This window comes from Cyprinus carpio, chromosome B17, assembly GCF_018340385.1.
Source record: "Cyprinus carpio isolate SPL01 chromosome B17, ASM1834038v1, whole genome shotgun sequence".
Taxonomy (NCBI): domain Eukaryota; kingdom Metazoa; phylum Chordata; class Actinopteri; order Cypriniformes; family Cyprinidae; genus Cyprinus; species Cyprinus carpio.
Window position 1 is genome coordinate 24,121,408 of NC_056613.1, and position 19,787 is coordinate 24,141,194.

Consider the following 19,787-nt stretch of genomic DNA (forward strand, 5'->3'; position numbering starts at 1 on the left):
AATTATATTTTGATATATGCGTTAGTTTTTTCATGGTAAACGCTGGCACAGCTGTCCACACTCTCTCTTATACGCTCTCCTGTAGAGCATTAAAGAGACATCTGGTAATTTCTTCAAACATATCTTTAACAGACATCCAGAAGAGGATTGAGCTGATTCAGGATTTTGAGATTTCCACAGTCTGCACCTCCATCCGAGTGTCATGCGATGGCCAGCTCATTTTAGCTGCAGGTCTGTATGTTTACCGGATATATGTGCTGAATTTACAGATGTAGGCTTTGGGAACAGATAAATGATGCTGAACATTAATTTGAAATCATCTGAAGATGTTTTTGAATGCTTTCAGGCACAAACAAACCTAGAGTCTGATGCTATGACACTTACAGTTGTCTCTGAAATTTGAGAGGTGCCTGGAGTTTGATGGTGAGTGTTATAATTACTGTATAATGCATGCAAATGTGATATCATCATCCAGTCAGCATCCATGGTACCATCTATTTTATAAATGCTAGGTCTTGCGGTATGAACTCTACGGTTTGGTTTGGGTGCTGTGGATGATCTCTGTAATAAAAGCCCAGTGCACTGCTTAATATTTAATCAGAGTGTCCACACACAAACAACCTGAGCTCTCATTAATGTGCCGTTGATTGCAAATAACACAGCAGATGATGGGTAAAGCGGCGAGTTGATGTTGTAATTAGGGACGCTTTGTCACTCACCACATCGGTTTTATTCCTCTCACAGTGGTGACGTATGACATCTGAGGACTACTCTAAGGTAAGGCCTTGACATGCTGCTTTGTGTCTTTTTGTCTGCTTGCAAAATACACACTTGCTTCTTTTTTTTAATGGTTATATTAAATTTTATTAAGTTAACATCAATTTATTAAAAATGTAACAAAAATTACGTGTTTAGGGCCCTATGAAATGTTTTGTTTTTTCAAACCTTATAAATTTAATCGTAACCAAATTCTGTGTTTTAGCATGTCAGATTATTTGAAAGCAAAAAAAAACAAGTTTAATTTATTCTTGCAATAGCCTTATGATATTTTTTTCCGCTCAGAAATTCTGTGTTGTGTATTTACATTTTTTTAACGCATAAAACAGTCGTTTAATTTACCTTTTAATTAATGAAAATTTAACATTTAATTTTTTGGGAAAATAATGGGGATTTAATATTACAACTAAAACATTAAATATTGTATGATTATTCCTCAAAAATTAGGTTTTAATAATTTTAGTAGTAGTAGTAGCCTATTAAATGCATTCTATTGAACATCAGTAATATATTTCTGCCGCAATGTCAAGCTAAACTGAACTTTTATTTTGACAGGTTCCCCTGAATACCTTCACATTTCTGTGCGATATGAGGATAGTTTTACTCAAATGAAATGGTCAAATGCTCATGAAAAATAAATCGTTATTTATTTTGGGAGAAAAATGAAAGATTCTTAGTGCATTCCAGGGAATTATTCATTGTTTATGTCGTAAATTAAATTGGGAGATCAGGTCACAAATGCACATTATATGTAGTCTCTTTTCATTTACTTACAGCGGTATACGAAATATCAGGAAGAAAATATTGCAGCAGCCGGAAAAGAGCTATTCTATATATATATCATTGTTATATCACGTCACATTAATATACCAAATGTAACGTTATTCTCCTGACTCCTCCTGAAAATGAAAATAAATGAAATTGTACAGCCCATTCAGTCAAAAGATTCCACAAACCAGAAGTGCCTCCCATAATTTAAAATGCAATAGGCTTGTTAGGAAAAAGGTGGTTTTTGTTTTATTTGTGCTGGTCTTGAGTCTTAACTTAAAAAACTCAGTCAGCAGAGAGGTTTGACAGTTGTTGTGTTGTGATGCGACTAGAAAAGCAAATAAAATGTGATTTGTATGACTTTGTCTTTGTTTCTTATAGCTAGTGTTTCTGCATATAGACCGCTGTGTGGAATTCCACTCTCAGCACAACTGTTACTACAAGACCCGCATCCCAAAGTTTGGCTGGGATTTTTCCTACCACTACCCATCCTGTGATCTCTACTTTGTGGGTGCCAGGTAAGATGCCACACTGAAAATCACCTGTTATCTATGTCTATTCACACCAAGAGCAAATATATACTGCCTACTTCTATCATTTCATCTACTAGTGTCATTACAAAGAAATGCTGTTCTTTCGATCTTTCAATTCATCATAGAATGCTTAAAATGTATCCATAAAAATATGTTGTTTTCAACATTGATAATAATCATAAATGTTTGTTGAGCAGTAAATCATCATATTAGAATGATTTCTGAAGATCATGTGACACTGAAGACTGGAGGAATGATGCTGAAAATTCAGCTTCGCATCAGAAATAAATTGCACTTTAAAGTATATTCACAAAGAAAACAGTTATTAGAAATCATAATAATATTTCACAATATTACTGTTTTTACTGTATTTTTAATCAAATAAATACACCCTTGGTGAGCAAAAGAGTATAAAAAAAAACTTACTGACCCCAAACTTTTGAACAGTTGTGTAATATTCTATATGTATTTATTTACGTAGCTGTGTAATAATCTTATGATGTTATTGGTAAATTAATGCATTGAAGCGAGAGGTCAAAGAGTGCATCAGAGAGGTTGCATGGTGAGTTAGGCTGATTTGTTCTGGACCGAGTGACGTCTGTTTTTCTGTTCATCTGACATCAATGCAAGTGAATGCCCAGAGTGCTTTTTCAGTTCAGTCTTGGTGTGAATAGACCTTTCATCTGTGATTCATTTAGATTTTTCATTGCTTTAGAACAATCACAGTTGGTCCTAATTACATACAAACACGGGATGCTGTGCAGACCTGTTAACTCCTAACTTTGTGTGAGCTGTTTTGTTTTCTCAATGAAGTGCATGTGTTGTGTTTACGCTGTAGCTCAGAGGTCTTCAGACTGAATCTTGAACAAGGCCGATTCCTCTTCTCCTTACAGACAGATGCAGTGTAAGTATCTCACCAGCACAGGGCGCTGTTTCACCGTTCTGGCTGTGCTTGTGGGATAGAAAGCATTCTTTCTCACATCTATGGTGGATATATATACCTGCTGGGTGAAGGGTTTTGTGTATACAGAGATGCAGTTAAAGCACATTATCGTTGATTTTCCTTCAGATAGCTTGCAGTGAAAAAGACAGCATTTCTTTCATTTAAACACATTTCTACTGTATCAAATGTAAACATCAAAACATTTTTAGTTGCTGATTGCCATTTCAAGTTTTAAGCACCTTTAGCTTTTTTAGCATAATGTAGCTGTGTGGAGCATACATTTTTAAAATGAAAAATATTGCATGTAGTCCAGGGTTCTAATAGTTCACTAAACTGTAATCATGAAAACGTTTTGTTGTTTAAAATAACATTTATCTTAACTGAAATAACATTTATTTTATTTCAGCTACATGTCAAGGGAACATTTCTTGTTCATGTAGTTTAACTTCTAAAACAACTGAAACTTAAACCAAGACTAATAGATAAAAAATAATAAAAATGGCCTACAGCAAAATTACTTAAACATCAACTAAAATCAAAGTGAAAACAGAAAATATAAAAACAAAATTAACAAACTATAATAGTATACAAATGTTAATAAAATGCAGACATAGTCTCTAACACAATTATATAACAAGATACATAAGAAAAGAATATAAAATGCTGTTATAATAGTATATATTTCTATAATGTTTGAGATATAAAATAGCGCGTTTCATTACATGATACTGTTGGACACGTCATAATAAACACCCAAACACTGATCACAGTAGATTAGTTGTGTATGAATTGTAAAGATCTCATGTCTTCACAGAGAAATCAACGTGTGTGACATCAATCCTGTTCATCAGTTATTTGCTGCGGGAACATTAGAGGTAGGAGTTTATCTCAGGACTGGTGTTTGTGTTACAGTTATTGTGCTCTGTCTGTGTGTGTGTGTGTGTGTGTGTGTGTGTGTGTGTGTGTGTGTGTGTGTGTGTGTGTGTGTGTGTGTGTGTGTGTGTGTGTGTGTGTGTGTGTGTGAAGTGCAGAGTGGACTGCTGGGACCCTCCTGTCCGGAGTCGAGTGGCTGTTTTGGACTGTGCTCTCAGCAGCATCACTGACGGAACTGAGTACACTTGCATGCATCTGTTATTCTCATATATACGTCTCAAAGAAATATTTGACCATTCACCAAAGAATGGATAATCTGTCTTTTTTTTACTCACCATTTTATGTTTTTTTATATTCATATGACTTACTTATTCTGTTAACACATACGAAATGCAGCTCTTTCTTCATCTGTGCGATGAAAATGAATGGTGACCACAGCTGTTAAACAAGAGTCTCTCTGAATAATTTAAGTTTCAGATATTTGGTCCCAAAAAGCTATCATAAGGCTTTAAAAGACCTTGCAGTATAAGTGTAATGTATAGTCAATAATATCTATTTCATAAACATTTATATCAGTGTATTATGAGTAACCCTGTAAAGCCTCAAAAATCTAATTTTCAGAAATGGAATAATTGATTGAACCTTTAGATAAAATCTTTCAAAAAATATATTTTTTTAATCTATATAAAAGTTTGCATATGTGTTTTATGTTGAGTATCATATTTGATGCATCTGACTTTTTGGCCCCTCGTATGATATATCAGAAAAAAATAGATCAGTTTTTTTAAGGGGCCTAAACTGAGCAAAAATTATGTTATTTGGTGCAGATGCTGATATATGGGCAAAAAGTAAGATGCAATTCTGATGCTTGTAATGTGACTCATATCAGTTGTCACTTTATATCTCTAATAATATGTCTTAGCCAGATGATATTTAAACAACATAGTAATAGTTTGATGATCAAAACATATAATACAATGCAATACAATGAATCAAAAGCCTGATGATAATATTTGAGACTCATCTTTGAACATGATTTTATGGATAATCAAGTGAAGTGAAGCTGCTTTGCTCCAGTAAGTGTTCATCTTGAAATATTACTAAGAATATCAAAGTTATTCTTACATTTGCTTTAAGTCAGTAAAGATTTGACAGCAAAAAGACATGTGAGAACAAGTTGAAGGTGGACATTTGTACAATTATACTAAAAGGCCTTTTATTTGATAATCACTTACTGTGAACCTGGACCACAAAACTTAAGTCTTAAGTGTCACTTTTTCAAAATAGAGATATAAATAATCTTTCCATTGATGTATGGTTTGTTAGGAGGACAATATTTGGCCGAGATGCATTTATTTGAAAATCTGGAATCTGAGGTTCCAAAAAAATCTAAATATTGAGAAAATCACCTTTAAAGTTGTCCAAATTAATTCTTAGCAATGCATATTACTAATCAGAAATTAAGTTTTGATATATTTACGGTAGGAAATTTACAAAATATCTTCATGGAACATGATCTCTACTTGATATCCTAATGATTTTTGGCATAAAAGAAAAAAATATATAATTTTGACCCATACAATGTTTTTTTTTGGCTGTTGCTACAAATATACCCCAGAGACTTAAAACTGCTTTTGTGCTCCAGGGTCACATGTTAGTGGATTGTGTGCAACAGGTTTTTCAGCAAAGTTTGGATCATGTTGATCTTTTAGAGTTTGCATATCAAAAGTTTAGGTTCAGTAAGATTACTCCAGTCTAATACTGTTATCAGTCAAATAACATGAGGAATAACTTCATCCTTATGTGCTTTTCTCATGTCTGAAGGTGGAAGGTCTGCCGTCCGTCAGCGCACTGAAGTTTAATTGCTCTCTGGGCGTGGCACTGGGCACCAGCACTGGACAGGTCATTATATTTCTCACATTGAGGAGATCCCTCAGTTTCAAATCAATGAACTCTTCAGATTTACAGTTCTGAATGGTCTATGATCTTCGTTCTTCACGTCCTCTGCTAGTTAAAGATCATTACTATGGGCTGCCCATCAAATCCCTTCACTTCCACAACCAGCTGGACCTGGTGCTCTCCGCCGACTCCAAAATCATCAAGATGTGGAATAAAGACAATGTAAGACCGGCTTTGCTGGTGCACTTTATATCCAGACGTCCAGCAATGAATCTTCAAAGACAAACATCAAATGCAGAACTTTTTTTATTTTTTTAATCTCTTAATTTCAGGGAAGAGTATTTTCCTCCATCGAACCGCAGGCCAACATCAACGATGTGTGTCTCTACCCCGGCTCCGGTTAGTTCACGCAAATAGAACCAAAGTTTAACCACAAGAAGCTACTAGTTCATTTCTAACTGACCTCTTGAAATCCAAATTGGAGTTTTGTGGCATTCCGTGGCATTCGTACTGAAAGATGCCAATATAAACTTTGTAGCATATTTAGAAATGATAATCCTTCTTTTACTGGAAAGGAGACCAAAATGATTGATCTCATCTTGCTCACAGGGCATGTAATTTTTTTTTTTTTTTTTTTTTTTGGTCCATGCAGATGCTTTGTAGGATGTGATTGTCTCTTACAATAGAAAATTGCAAGTCATGGTTTAGCATGCGTGTGTTAAACGAAACACTAAAAACCCCTTTAAAACAAAAGACTAATATAATAAATCATTTTATTAGGTAATATCCACCTCTTTTGCTACTCAGAAGCAAGCTATATTCTGTGAATGCGACTTCCAATTTATTAGCTCCAGGTAAATAATTAGAAGAATAACAAAGTGCAGTAAACTGTAAACTATTTTCAATACAAATCTATGTTTAGAATTATGACAATACATTAAAAGAATATGATAAGAAATAAAAGTCTGCAGAATCAAGCAGCATATAAGGCTCTTTTGGGCAGCTGAGATGGAAGTGAATGACACTGAAAGCTCAGGGTTAGCAGCTGAGAAGACTATTACATAGTCTTAGCCTTTTTAAATGATTGAAGAAAATTATTTGAAATATTTGATTTGATTTGTTTTGTTTTTTTAAAAAAAAATTTGCACATATGTAAGTGATAATGTGCAGTCAGCCAGTCATTCATAAATCAAACAGTCATTTGACAAAGCCAGCATTGATAATAAAAATCAGAAATGTTTCTTGAGCAGCAAGTCAGCATATTAGAATTATTTCTTAAAGATCATCTGAGTAACAATGCTGGTTATTTAAAATTGTAATAATTTAACTATATTTTTGATCAAATAAACATCATTCAAAAACATGAAAAATCCTGCCAACACTAAACATGTGAATGGTAGTGCAAATTATATTAATCATCGTTCATTTGTATTGCTATTTTAGATGTAAAAAACTAATTTAATATCTATTTATAAAATATACAAATATAGAAATGCATGTAAAAAAAATGCAACACTTCTTTGAATGTTACAGTAAGACCTACGTATACAAAATCTCTCGTTTTAATATTTTGCATCTGTTAATGAAAATTGTAAATGAATGACAACAGTGCATTAGATGAGATACTGCAATAGAATTTTTTTAATTATAATAATATTTTACAAAATGACATAAAATATTTTTATAAAATAAATGCAGCCTTGGAGAACATAAAAGAGGCTTATAGATCAAAATCTACCAGTCTTTTGTATGGTAGTGACCAGAATAAAATATTTCAGTTCTGTGTTATAGACTGATTATTGTTCATTGTACTTTGTTTATTAGGAGTATATTATATTTACACAGCTCGAATGTTTAGGCCTGCGTGCACCCATTGGCAGAGGTTGACATTGTCCATCAGCTGAATCCCTGTATATGGGTGTTTTTTGTCCCATGAGGGCTGTGTGTGTTTTCTAATTGCTGTTCTGTGACCCAATTTACCGGTAAGCTCTTCACTGCCAATGAAGATCCCAAAATGAACACCTTTTACATCCCTGTAAGTACCAGGTGGCGTGTTATCAAGTATGCTGCAAAAAGCAGCCAATGCTTTGAGCACATTTTGTTCTTCATATCTTGATTAGTCATGACACGTCTGTATACGCCTACCACCTTCACCTTTTCCTGTCTTTCTAAGTTTTCTGTTTATAGTTAATGGGGCAATGGTAGTTAAGGGCAGCTGAACCATTTCTGAGAAACTACGTTCTGCTGTAGACCTGCACATGATATAACTCTGTGTGTTTGGCAATAAGAGAGTTTACCCTGTGTGTGCTTGAGTTGAGTACACACAGACACAATTACCAAACACACTCGAGAGATCTCAAAAAAAATATAAACAAATCGTTCGATATGTCCTTCACGAAAGCATTGACATGCTTATCAAACAAACATGGATCAGTGAATCTGGTGAAGAAAAGTCCTGCTCACATTTCAATACAAACTCATTAAATAGTGCTTTACAAAACAAAGGCCCATTAAGTTTCTTACATTGTGACATTATTTTCATCACATTTCCCCCTCAAACAAACAAAATTAGGGTTGGGCAATATGGCCAAACAGTATTTTTTTCCATTATCATTTGATATTGATATCACAGTGTTCATAACACAAAATTTATGGGCAAGGAAATGCATTTCACATGTTTGTTAACACTTAATACTCTGTACAGTACAATACAATATACACAATGCAATATACAATATACACAATACAATATTCATCACAGTACATACAGGGCACATAACACAAGACAACAAATGTGCATAAATGTAGACATTATGTGCAATTAACACCTGACAGAGGAGCTCGAGGAGAACCCAGAGAGCACCATCTATGACGACTGCAAGTTTGTCACCCGCAAAGACCTGGAGAACGTCTCTTTCTGGCCAGCTGTCGTAAGATCACCAATAAGATACATATTTTAGATTTATGTATTTGAATTGCATATAAAATTTAATCAAATAAACTTTAAACATAAATACTAACTTATCATGAGGCATATCTGCTGGTCATTCAGAGGCGAAGCAGTTAAAGCCTTGTTTATAGTTAACTATTTGCTTCTATTTGATTTTTGTTCAAATAATCATATTTTCATAATGATTTTATTCAAAAAGCTCAAATTTAACATAAATCTGTTCTTTGTGAAAGCATTTACATTTATTCAGTTATAAAGTATGAGCATGGTTAAATATGACTAGCAGTATTCAATTAGTTGAAATATATGAGACTGAAACTACATTGGATTTATAAATATACCTGATTAAATCATAGTTTATGTCTACTGTTACAGAATCTGACCTGTTTCATTTATGAATGACTGACAAATATGAATTACATTAAATTTATTAGTTTTTGTTAAAACTCTGTAATCCAAATGGATGGAAATTTTATATGAAATTAAAATGCATAAATCTTAAATGCATTAGAGGTCCACTAATCAACCCGGGCCCAACTGGACCCAACAAACTTAAAATTTGTATTTTCTTTTTTTCAGGCTTGAATTTGTAATTAATTAAAGCCACAAGTATTCTACAGTTTTTCCTTTATTTCTGTATGTTTTAATTTTATTTATACCGGAAATGGTATTGCAACTGCAGAGTCAGTCCTGGTCTAGTTGTAGTTTTATCACCGAGGAGCACAAGTTTTGTACAAAGTTTGAGGTGCATCTGCTTATAAAGTATTTACTATGAGAACATTCCAGTAGTTGCGTCAGTCAGTCGCAGGCGTGATTGCAGGCCTTGAGTCACAGAGAGTCCTTGAGTGATCTCAGTCGATCTGCTAAAACTCAACGACTGATGCATATTAGCGAACTGAACAGATACAAATATCTCAGAGCAGACAGAGTCAGGCCTACAGTGATGATAAGATCCAGTTCAGTGGGTCGAGGATGGGAAAACAGCGGAGGAATGCCGGCGTCAGCATGTGATGCAGTGGGTTATGTGACGTGGAGGGACAGGGTTCAGCAGGGTTATGTAACAGGACTAGAGTCTCTTTTCTGGCCATGCCACAGTCACTGGCAAAAGTCGTAGTAACTGAAACTTGCCTCATTTAACAAATGTTGAAAATGCTGGTGCAGAAATACATTTAAACTAAACATATCGAGATGTACACAAGATCCAGGCAAAGTTTGTACTGTTGTGCCTCCCCTAAATGAGTATGCAGTAGCATTCATTAACACAGTGGGCGTTGAACCATTGAACGTTGATCACACAATAGCTTTATATGATAAAGGTTTATTTTATATGTTTTTAATGTATTTCTTATTTTTTATGCATGTATAAATATTGATAAATGCACATGCAGCACACATATATGGAAAACCAAGTTTTTTTTCTTAGGTCATGCAAGTACAGTTGATCCATTTACCATATTTGAATGTGTGTTGATGATGTGTGTAAAAGCTTATATTAAATCTGTTCCTCATGTGAAGTGATTGTGTCTTCAGTCTCTTTAAGACATTGTTGGTGGTTGTTGAAAATGTTGGCTACGTGGTCTTTTTCAATGGATAGAATATAAAAAAATCTTAATTTGTGTTCCAAAGAATAATGATGGTCTGGTGCATATGGAAATTCTGTGTTGTTGATTTTTGGCCGAACTGTCACTTTCTACATGCACTCATTAACTACATTTTTATCATTAACGTTAACGCATAACTGCTAATGGATTACGGAATAACAATGAACAAATGGTAATTTATACATTTATTACAAATATTACATTATTAAATTCATTTTAAAATTAATTTGTAAAAACTGTGCTCTGTCAGTTTATGATACCTAATGCATTAAAATTAAAAACTATATGTCATCATTATATTTAATGTGCAGCATTATTGTTAATTTATTATGTGCATCATGATTTCAATGAATGGAATTTTTTTTTTTTTTTTTTTTTTTTTGAAAAAGCTTTTACATTTAGTTTTGTTTCTCAGCCGTAATAATAGAAGAAATAAAAATAACAGTAGACCATGATGAAATTTTGCAGCCTGTTCTGTCACAGAGACATGTTTGTAATTTGCAGCAGAGATGCTGTGGGACCGGATCTGTTCAGATAGACATGCGTCATGCTGCTGGTCTGGGGTCAGTTTTGTGTTTTATCTGTTGTGTAATCAGCCTCTTTCCTAATAGCAGTAAAAGTTGTCAAAGAGTGTAATTGAAGGAATAGTTCATCCCTGCTCAATAGACAAAGGTCAGCTGGATTCTTTAAATGCTTTAGCATGTCTTCATTGAACCTTGCGATTTTAAAACCATGGAAACACAATATAAACATGTTTGTCATGCAGTCTGTTGTATACAGCATTGTGTTGAGGGTGCTGGTGTTTTGGTGGTCAGAGTGTCTGTTTACTACTGTCTGGTGGTGTATTTAGTGCACTTGTTGTGTCTCTTCTCAGAGGGTTTTAGTTGCATGAGATTATCGAGCAGATAAACTGTGAAAGCTTAGGAAATGCTACAATGACCCCAAAAAGTATTAAGTAGTGCTGTCAAATGATTAATCGCATCCAAAATAAAAGTTTTTGTTTACATAATATATGTGTGTGTGCTGTGTATATTTATTATGTATATATAAAGACACACATTTTGAAATTATTTACATATATTGTTTAATTATTTATATATATTTTAATATATAAATGTAACATATTTTATTCACATGCATGAAGTCAGTCTATACTTGTATCTTTTTGTCCACTTCATTTGATAGATTGTTTATAATATTATGGCATTTGAATATTAAATCAGGTTTAAAGGGATAGTTCACCCAAAAAAAAAAAAATTGTCATCATTTACTCAAGTTTTTTATTTCTGTTGAATGCATTGACTTACTGTGGAAGTAAATGGGAACCAACCACTTTTTGGTTAGCCACATTCTCCTAAATATCTTCTTTTGCTTTCAACAGAAGGAAGAAACTCATGCAGCTTTGAAACAACTTGAGGGTGGAACATACACCCAGACATAGTGGATTGGGACCAACCAAGCAGCTTATAATATTTGTTCTTGGTTATTCTTTTGTTGCATTTCCTGATGTTTTGCTTGTTTTTTTTTTCTCCTGTAAGGTCTGACGCATCTGATTGGCTCGCCTCTTTCTCTTCATGGACATCAGGTTCTACCACAAGGTGCAGATCTGGGTCTGAGCATTTGTGCACATTCTGTTGTTTGTTTGAACATTTTTCTTTTTAAACGAGGACTTGTGTTTAATTCCTGTGCATTGGTGTAGGTGAAGACCATGGCAAACACGTTTGCCTATGAAGATTACCATGAAGACTGAATCCAGCAGAAGATCGAGGAGTCGAGAGCTCAGAGAGTGCAGCTCAAGGTAATACTTTTTGACACATTCAGCCTATTACATTCAGTGCTTATCTCAGCTACGAGTAAACCTGGCAGATGAAGACCACAGAAGTGTTGTTAATTATTGGTAAATCTTGTTACAAAAACTTGCATGTTTTCTATATATAAATGTAATATACATTATATTTATATTATTATTTATTGTTTTGTATTTTTTTAAAGAACTGTTTAGTTAGCCAATGTTGTGCTGGGTCCCTATGAAATCTGTTTTATTTTATTATTTTTTTGTCCAGCTTACTCCATTTAGAAATTTTAGTAATCAAAAAGCACGTGTAATTAATTGAAGTTATGAAACTTACATAATTTAACAACACTTTATTAAATGTTTAACCATATGTACCCCATTACTAAATTTCATTTTATTTTTCCCAAATTCCATTTTTTCCATTTTATTCTGTTTTAATAGTTCATTTAAATTTTAAGAATCATTTGAAATCATAAAATATAACATTAAAATGTTTACAATAATATGAAATGTTTTATTTTTCAGAAGCATTGTCTTGTCTTTTTTCAAAGCCAGCAGTAATCAAATAAACTCATAAAACATGAATTATTTAATAAAAGTGGTTTTAATTAAAAACTTAATTCCTTTTAATTTTTTATGTCAGAAAAATTGTGGCATATTATGGCGTGTTGTAGTGAAGATCTTTGAGTTTGTGTCTGTAATTGATGGTAGTTTTCATAAATCAAATGGTGTAAATCTGCTGAAGTGACTCTCAGAGCAGCTCCGGAGATGAAGTTGAAGTTTTTATGTCCTCATGTACTTAGTATGCTTCAGTATGCGTGTAAAAGATAAAAAAGATGAAAACACACAGACGTGCAGAACGTGCAAGCTTCATATTTAAACCAGTATTTTTGCAGCACAATATTCACATACACTAGATCATATCGCCATTCTGTCCATACACTTTTTCCAAATCTGGCCCTAGTATTAAGTGAATAAAAGTTTTTTTTGTTTTTTTTTTTCAGAGCATTTTCTATGTTCTCATCGTCAGTCATCATCAGTGTGTTTTCTAACGGAAGCTGCCCAAGGTTAACAAGGAACTGAAACTCTTGGAGGAAAGTGAGCTTTCCACCAAGAAGAAGAAGAAAAAGGGCAATGTGGGCAATGTTTCTTTGACGCATCTCCACACTGCTGGAATACTTTAGTCCAGTGTTTTAATGCTGTTGTCTCTCTCACTCCTTGCCTCATTCTGCTCTTATCTGTTTTTCTCTCAAGCCGTAGTGAATCTCCTGACGGACGACTGTTTCAAGGTGATGTTCGAGAACCCTGATTACCAGGTGGACGAGCGAAGCGAGGAGTTCCTGCTCAACCCCATCGTGTCTAAAGTGGGTGAAAAGGGGAGCCAGAAACTCAGCCAGATTGTTCAGCAAGAGGAACAGGTACAATTTTCCCCTTCCTGAATTGAAAAAGGTGACCACTCTACTGGGTATGTGTAAATGTAAATAAAGAATAATAAAATCACAAAAAACAACAACAAAGGGACTGAAGCTTTTAACAGAAATTCAAATGAAAACAAAATATAAAAACTAAAACAAAAACTATTTCAGAAATATGAATGAAACCTGCGTTTGTCACTGATACTGAAATATCACTGATCTAGACAGCAAGGCAGGCAGAGCTGGGTCGATTACAGGAGAGGAGTTTCACAGCTTCAGCGATGTGGCCCGCAAACAGAAGATGCAGAAGTCAGTTACTCTTCTCTCAGATCATTTTAAAACCACTTATACCGGGTTTCTGTGGGTCTTAAAAAGTCTTTATTCACCCTTCCACAAATAAGTTCTTAAACTGGAACAGAAAATTATGAAATTATGTCCTTGAATTAGGGCTGCACGATTATGACAAAAATCATAATTGCTGATTATTCCCTTGAAATAGTAATTGCGATTATTAATTTGTTCAAATAAGTTCTTAAATGTTTGCCCTTGAAATAGTAATTGCGATTATTTTTTTATATGAAAATGCACAAGCTGAAAACACTCTAACTGAAAATCTTTTAGTGCTTTTCTATAGTATTAAGCTTCAAATGTCAACTATACATCAGATTGGTTTCTTCTTTAAATTAGAAAAAAAGTAAAAATATTAATGGTATTATAATGTTATACTAAAACTAAAATTAAAATAATGGGAAAAACCCTTAAGATAACGTAGAAAGAAAAACGCATCTTAAGCTTATTTAATTTAGTAAAGTGGACTTTGAACAATTACATAATTGTGGCATCCATAATTGTAATCGCGATTAGAAATTCGATTAATTGTGCAGCCCTACCTTGAATGCAAAAACATAAATCTTTTCATCTGTGTGGAAAATGGCACATGCAACTGATTGATTGCTCACATATTGAAGCTGCATGATGCTGACTCTCGAAATGATCAGCCATGTGCTACTGAAACCATTAGGGATCTAGAAACGTTTCTAAACGCATTGAATCCATAGTTTCTGATTGTGTGGAAAATGTTTTTTTGTGTGTGTGTATTATTTTCATGATACGTGTCTTTTAATAACTGCTGTTAGAACAGCTATACTAGCAGTCCGTGTCGGTCAGTGATGGCTGTCCCGTCCTAACCCTGTTTGAGTGCAGCGGGTGGTGTATTGACAGGTAACACACGTTGACTCACATGTTAGTGAACGTGCCATATATAGCGAGCACGTCTTCTTGAACCCTCAGTGAATTATTTACACTTAACCTAGCAGGGTTTTTCCATGTTAAAGTCAAAACAAAATCAAAATTGACTCTTTTGCATTATTAATACGTGTTCGTGGTCTTATTGGGAACAATTCCTGAATGCACATTATTATTAAGGAAAAATAGTTTGTTTTCACATTTGTTAGTTACAATGCAAGAACATTTCCAACTTATATCATTTTTTAGAAGAATCTAATAATAATATATTTAAATCTATAAATATGTAAATCTAATATAATCATCAGGCTTTTGAGAAATGTTTGTACTGCAGTCCTTCACATCCTACCCTTCGCTATTTTCTCTTGTTAAAGATTTTTAAGTCACATTACAGTAGATTTTATTTTGCTCAATTGCTGTGTATTCAAACACTGTTTGACCTCACTCAGGACTTCTCTGGAGGAGCGACTCCAGCGGGAGCAGAGCTCAGGGATGCTAAACCTCTGTGACACAGCAGCTGGAAGCAGACAGCTCACTTTCACTCTCAAAAAGGTAAGTGATGATGGCAGCCCATCCCAGCTGCCACCTGTGCAGACTGAGGCTTTATTCTACTGATGCTTCGTCTGGAGAATGCAAGTCGAAGAATGCTGAATGGGTTTTAATTTGTTACTGCGATATCTTGTTCTCTCTTTGGTCGAATGAAGATTATGGTGTGGTATGACTCATTCCCAGCTCAGAGTTCTGCAAAGACTGAAGAATAGCTTCTGTATGCCCTGAATTCTCACCGTGGTTTTCTGTCCTTTGACCGCTCGCACACTCGTTTAATCCCCATACTCCTCCTGTCTGTCGTACACACAATTCAGGAAAATCACTTACGTAGCTGCTTTGTTGGGTTGTTAAATGGCCCTGAAAATATTTTAATAACCGGATAGACTGAGTAGTCTGTATGACTCATGCACTATAATCCAAGTCTTCTGAAGTCATTTAATAGTTTGTGTAATTGTTCAGTTATGATTTACCCATTTTGCTGTAGTTCTCAAGCGAGCGTGACACAATTAATGTTCAAACATTGGGGTCAGTACATTTAAAAAAAAAAAAGACATTAATTTACCAACGATGCAATAAATAAAAATCACAGTAAAGATTTTTAGGATTGTAATATAAGGAATGTTTCATAGAAATGCTGTTATTTTGGACTTCCTGTTCCTCGGAGAATCCTGAAAAAAACAAAAAAGTTTTCCATAAAAATATTTTGTATACAAAAACTGTTTCCAACATTGGCAATAAGAACCGTTTTTGATAACTCAGCGTATTATTATTTAGTTAAATATATAATTGTTGAGTAGTATATGAGTTTTTTAGTATTTTTTGTGGGGTATTGTGTGACAGTGGAGTGTGGTGTTGTGGGTATATGTTATTTTACAATATATTCACATAAAAAGGATACTTTAAATTGTAATAATATTACACAATTACTATTTTACTGTATTTTTGATAGCATAAATGCTGCCTTGGTAAACATAAGGGGTCAACAAAAACATCTTGACATAAAAAAAATATATATATATATATTTTCTTTGGTAGTATAAAACATAATTTGTGACCCTGGAGCACAAAACCAGTCTTAAGTCGCTGGGGTATATTTGTAGCAATGTGTTGTTGATAGCCAACAACACATTGTATGGGTCAAAATTATAGATTTTTCTTTTATGCCAAAAATCATTAGGATATTAAGTAAAGATCATGTTCCATGAAGATATTTTGTACATTTCCTACCATAAATATATCAAAATTTAATTTTTGATTAGTAATAGCCATTGCTAAGAACTTCATTTGGAAAACTTTAAAGGCGATTTTTTCTATATATATATATGTTTTGTTTTTTTTGCACCCTAAGATTCCAGATTTTCAAATAGTTGTATCTCAGCCAAATTTTGTCCGATCCTAATAAACCATACATCAATGAAAAGATTATTTATTCAGCTTTCAGATGATGTATAAATTTCAATTTTGAGAAACTGACCCTTATGACTGGTTTTGTGGTATAAATCTGGAATCTGAGGGTGCAAAAAAAATTAAATATTAAGAAAATCATCTTTAAAGTTGTCCAAATTAAGTTCTTAGCAATATATATTACTAATCAAAAATTAAGTTTTAATATATTTACAGTAAGAAATTTACAAAATATCTTCATGGAACATGATCTTTACTTAATATCCTAATGATTTTTGGCATAAAAGAAAAATCTATAATTTTGACCCATACAATGTATTTTTGGCTATTGCTACAAATATACCCCAGAGACTTAAGACTGCTTTTGTGCTAGAGGGGCACATATAAGTTTAAAATAAAAGTACACTTTGATCTTTTTTTGGACAAACTATTCCTTTAGCAAATGTGGTATCTGCATGAAAACACCTGCTTGTTCTCTGCGGTTGTTCTACATTCACAATAGGACAAAGAATTAAAACACCAGATGGTTCTCAGTGGATTTGTTCTTCTCCAAGTTTTTTCAGCAGGTTCTTTTTTTATCCATTTTATTTAAGTTGACCTCAGTAAGCTTGTTTAGTTAAATTACACTATACAAACTATCAAAACTAGAACAGAGTAAAAATATACTAAAGGACGGCAGCACTAACGTCAAAGCTATATTTCACTATAAATAATGTAAAATGCCATGCAGGGACCTTTCTTTGAACTGCTTTATTTCCGTGAAGAGTCTGGACAAACCAAAGAATGACTAAAGAAAGTTGATGAATCACTAAAATGAATCCAGTTTTCCAGTACTTCTTGAAAGAGAGAGAACGAACGGTGTCCTGTTAGTGGAAAAGCGACACTGTTTTTAAAACAGCTGAGCTATTGTTGTGCTGAGTCTACTGTGTCACTGCTTTTAGTTAGTCACAATTCGACACTGCTCAGACGCAGCCAAGACATTTTTTAACCTTTCGGAACAAATTCTTAAAATAAAACTTAGACAAGTTGTGGATCATTTTGGCTTTGATGTTAATTGTTTTTTATGCTTGTATTTCGTCAGACGGAGAGGCAGCGATTTCAACAGCAGGCTGAACGTGACCATCATGAGAAGAGGAGGAAGATCAGACGGGCGGATGGACAGTTACATTCTCACAGAGGAGGAAGAGGAGGAAGATGAAGGATACCATTTTAAACTCAGGACTGATCGTCCTCGTGGATGCTGATATGCAGGACATTTAAAACAGCCTTAAAATGTGTCTGATCATCTGCAGGAACCACTTTTGTGTTCAAGAGACAGCTCCATTGCAGATGCTGTCAATGATTCACATTAAGAGACTGTCTGTGTGTGTGTGTGTGTGTGTGTGTGTGTGTGTGTGTGTGTGTGTGTGTGTGTGTGTGTGTGTGTGTGTGTGTGTGTGTGTGTGTGTGTGTGTGTGTGTGTGTGAGTGTGTGTCAGACGTCCCTTTTTCCACAACATCTCTCAGTACAGTCTAAACAGGACCTTGTGTTTTGTGAAGAACCATAAAACATTTTTATCAGCCTCTGCTCTGTCCTGTTCTGATCTACACACACAAATCAATTCTCATACAGCATCGATTCACTTTTAGTGCTGATCATTTCTAAAATGCTTTTGATTCTTTATAGTGGTTTAACAATGAAATCATGGTTTGACTCGTACAAAACTGCAGCACAGAGAGGCTGACCGAAATCAAACATGGCCATGTCACATTTTACGTGCACTATATGGACAAAAGATTTGGGACACACTTCTTAAAGGGATAGTTCACCCAAAAATGAAAATTAACCCATGAATTACTCACCCATAAGCCATCCTAGGTGTATATGATTTACTTCTTTCAGACGAATCCAGTCGGAGTTATATTAAAAAAATGTATTGGTTCTTCCAAGCTTTATAGTGACAGTGAATGGTGATCGAGATTTTGAAGCAAAATAATGTGCATAAATCCATCATAAAAAGTACTCTACATGGCTGGTGGAATTGATGAACGCAGAAACACAAAGGAGAGAGCCAAACAAAACACCTGTCACGAATTAGAGGTACAAAACAAAGATTTGTAAAGAAAAATGTCAGGGGATTTCAGTGTAAACCAAGAGTGGTTTTCCTTTGCTGTCAACAAAACTATTCTCACTGGAGCTTACACTACACCTACATAGTTAGAGATTAACATTTCTAAAGTTTTAAATATAGATATTATTCTTACACAAATGCATCAGTTCCGCTCAGAAGGCCTTTATTAACCCCCTGGAGCCATGTGGAGCACTTTTTATGACGGATGGATGTTCTTTTTTGGGGCTTTAAAATCTTTTTTAAACTTTTTTTAATATAACTCAGATTGCATTCGTCTGAAAGGAGAAAGTCTTTTACACCTAGAATGGCTTAAGGGTAACTAAATCATGGGGTAGTTTTTATTTTTGGGTGAACTATCCCTTTAATTGCCAAATTCAGAGGATTCAGTCAAATGCGTTGCCACAGGTGAATAAAATCAAGCACCTAGCCATGCAATCTGCATTTACAAACATATGTGCAAATTAGAGGCTCATTCTGAAGAGCTCAGTGAATTCAAACATGGTAGTGTGATTGGATGCCACCTTTGCAATTAGTTTGTGAAATTTCACTCCTGCTAGATAGTCCACCTTCAACTGTACGTGGATAATGGAAGATCTTGGGAACAGCAGCAACTCGAAGCAGAAAACCATGTAATGTCACTGAGTGTGTAAAAGTCACCAGCGCTCTGCTGGGGTTTCAGTGGCCAAGTGGCTGCATGCAAGCCTCACATCACCAAGAGTAAAAGCCAAGTAAAGTATGCAGTGACACTGGACTCTGGAGCAGTGGAAACCTGTTCTGTGGAGTGAAAAAAAACACTTCTCTGTTTGGCAGTCTAGTGCCAGGAGAACATTAACTTTGCCTGTCTGCACTGTGCCAATGTAAAGTTTAGTGGAGGAGGGAGAGTGGTACAATGGACAATGGGGCTGTTTGTCAGGCTAGGCATCTT